This window comes from Nannospalax galili, unplaced genomic scaffold (genome assembly GCF_000622305.1).
Source record: "Nannospalax galili isolate Female #2095 unplaced genomic scaffold, S.galili_v1.0 scaffold18, whole genome shotgun sequence".
Taxonomy (NCBI): domain Eukaryota; kingdom Metazoa; phylum Chordata; class Mammalia; order Rodentia; family Spalacidae; genus Nannospalax; species Nannospalax galili.
The window spans coordinates 8,333,828-8,337,175 of record NW_008346548.1 but is presented as its reverse complement, the minus strand read 5'-3'; the positions used below and the strand labels follow the sequence as shown (position 1 = coordinate 8,337,175).

The window sequence follows — 3,348 nt, the reverse complement described above, 5'->3', positions numbered from 1 at the left end:
GCCTTAAACACACAAAAAGAACACATAACCAAAGATTAAAGCAATCAGTATAAATCTTTAAGAAGCCGTGTGTATAGTGAAAGGCTACATAATAAGAAACGATGCCAGACAGGAGATACCTTCCTTTGAGTTATTGCCCAGGGTAGCCCAAGAGACTCCCAGATAGTAACCAAGCATAGAACTTGGAAAATGAGACAAAGCCTGAGAGGGTGGGTTCGGACCTCCATTGGTGTAGTGGCGCAGATCTCAGCAGACCACCAGAGACTGCCAAGTTCTGGAATCCCTCTGGTCTCCATCTAGCAGAGGGCCTGAGAACCCAGGGGACTGCCTGAGAGCCCTGAGATCCTGCCTCCATGTGGTGGTGAGCTTCCCCTAATTGCGCCATACCCAGCCCCCTACCTGGGGTTTTGCGAGGCCCTTCCCAAGGCACCAGGGCAGATCTGGCTTTGGTATGCAAAGGCTGAGATCCTAGCAGACAGCCTGAGAGGGTGGGTTCAGACTTCAATTGGTATAGCAGCTCAAATCCCAACAGACAGCCAGAGAGTGCTGGCCTCCCTCTGGCCATAGGGTTGTGAGGGTGCTATCTGGGAAGTGGGTGTAAAAATAAATAAATAAATTTTTTTAAAAAGTCTGATTTGTGTCCCCAAATATCTTTCATTGTGGGCCCATCCACTGGGCCCACCAAGAATCTCATCTCTGTAAGACACTGTCTTTCCCCCTCCTAGCAGTATTCAGTTACCAAACCTCTGCCTCCCAAGGCTCAGGGATCATTATGGAAGAGGAGGTGGAAAGATTGTACTAGCCAGAGGGGATGACCACAAGGAAATAGTCTTCCATACGGCTGGTCAGTTACTCATATGAACTCACAGGAATGGTACCAGCAAGTACAAGACCTATGCAACCTCAGACCAGATAAATTACCAGCATAGACATGGGGAAGTGGGTAAGAAATCACGACCCAACCATCTCAGACATTTTCTTCCCCCAAAGAATTCAGTCTCTCCTCCCTCTGTCTCTGCCTTGGCCTGTCTCTGTCTCTCTCTTTCTCCATCTCTCTGTCTCTCTTTCTCTTTGTCTCTCTGCATCTCTGTCTCTGTCTTTCTCTAATGGCACTTCTCTCCACTGTCCTCAAGGCTGGGTTAAATGCCCTTTTTCTTTTTTTTCTTTTCTACTTTCTTTTAAAAGTTTAATTGTCCACAATAGTAGGCTTCATCATGAAATTTTCAGATAGAGATATAGGTAAATAGTTAAGTTTGACAATCTTTACTACCCATTTGTACTCTTGTCCTTTTTCTAAGTGCCTAGCACATTTGTATAGAACTACTTCCACTAATTTATGGTTTGGCCTCTGTAACTAGAGTTTAATAAATTCAAAAGCAGGCAGAAATTTCATTTCAGTACACTAATCAAATTATACAATGTGTGGTACATAGTAAAAATTAAATAACTATTGGTCTAACTGAAATAAACTGAATATTGCTGAGCACCTCAAAGACATACATTTTTTAAAAAGACACCTTTGCAATAAAACAGATGTCACAAAGTCTATGGATCAAACACTTCAGCATGGAAAATATCTCTCAGAGCTTCAAATGGAATTATTTATTTTCATTTTGCAGCTTGGATTTGAAGATACATCCTTTGTAGAAATTAAAATACTGACCACTAATGGATAATACATTGGAAATTATAAAACAAGTCCTTAGGCTAACCCAATATTGAAAGAGGAGAAAAAAACTTTTAAAAACAAATACACAATGAAAAGAAAAAAAACTATAAGCTGCTTTGAAATGGTTATTATAATTTCCTGTGCCTCAATAATCCTTGATGAGTTTACACTATATAACACGTGAAAAAATACTACTGAACCCAAAGCTCAAGCAATGTTTTTCTTCTACTATTTTAAGAAGAATATACTTAATATTTTCTATTTCCATCCATGATGATTAAATTTGGAATATTTTACTTCTTTAGTTACACTATGTTAAACTGCACATTTTTTTTAACCAGTTAATGCAAGGTAAAATTAGGTTAGGGTAAAGAGAGACTGATAGAAACTTAAACTGCTTAAAGTTACTGCAATTTTATATTATTAAAACTTGAGAAGAGGAAGTATAAACAAACATGAAGTACATGTATGATCCCAAGGAAACATTCCAGTGTGAGCATGTAACTAATATAAAGTAGAATTATTCAATTTGTAGTAAAGATAATGTTCAGTGGGTGGTGAAAGGGCTCAGCAAGAAACACGTTTGCTCTCCAAGCCTGGCAACCTGAGTTTGATCCCTGGAACTCTCCTTTAAGGTGGAAGGAGAGAGCTGATTCCAAAAATAAGTCCTTTGACCTCCACAATTGCTGTGCATGCCAACCTCTGACACATGCATATCTCATGCACACACTCAAAAGTAAAAATAAAATATTGTTCAGTCAATGTTTATTCTGGTTATTCTGGATGAAAGAATTGCTAATATTATTGTAAGTAAAATAAACATTGCAGAAGTATTGGATATGGTGTCTATAAATATAAGATAAAATTGTATTAAGTGTTATTTTATCTTCTATATCTTAAGTTCTTTTCCATTGTGCCAATATACATAATTTTATCATTCCAAATAAATGTAATCTTTCAAATTTCAGAATTTTAAGATCCTGAATTTCAGGAAGACCTAGTTACAGATTTAAATATCATAAGCAACATTAACAGATGTATAGATTTAGCTTAATAAATATTGCTACCAGTAGTGTATATGGTTCAAGACTCCTTAGTTGCTAAAGTTAATATATAGTGCTAATGTAAAAATAAAAAATTTTAAAAATAAATATCTGTGCATGCTGTTACCATTGCTGTAAGTTCAAATGGGTAACTATCCAGTTGTCTGGAAAACTTTTTTTCCTTGTGGTCATCCACTACCTCTGCTTCTTACAATCTTTTCTCTCTAAAATAGTCCCTGAGGCTTGGGTTGGAGAAGTTTTGTATAGGTGTCCTATTCATGGATACACACTCCCGTCTCTTATTCTCTGAACTTTGTACAAAATTTTCTTTGAGTGCTAGGGATCCAACTCTGATCCTCATGCTTGTGTGGCAAGCACATTACTGACTGATTTATTCCTAACACCTCACAAAACCTCTTTTACCACGCACACACACACACACACACACACACACACACACATATATATATATATATATATATTTAAGTGGCACTAATATTCACAAAAAATAGGTAATGTCAAATGGAGCCCTATTCTTAAGTGTGTGTGTCTCATTTGTACTTTGTTGTAGCAAAATGTTTCTATAGAATCTAAAGTGTATCTCAGTAAGCTCATAAATACTAAAGTTTAAGATGA

At 37.2% G+C, this 3,348-nt stretch overlaps 1 protein-coding gene across 1 annotated transcript in view; it reads right to left on the bottom strand.

Moving 5' to 3' along the window:
- The window catches only part of Stxbp5l (syntaxin binding protein 5 like), a 395,225-nt gene that overhangs the window by 191,250 nt on the left and 200,627 nt on the right, over nucleotides 1-3,348 (bottom strand). The gene's annotated exons all lie outside the window — the stretch shown is intronic.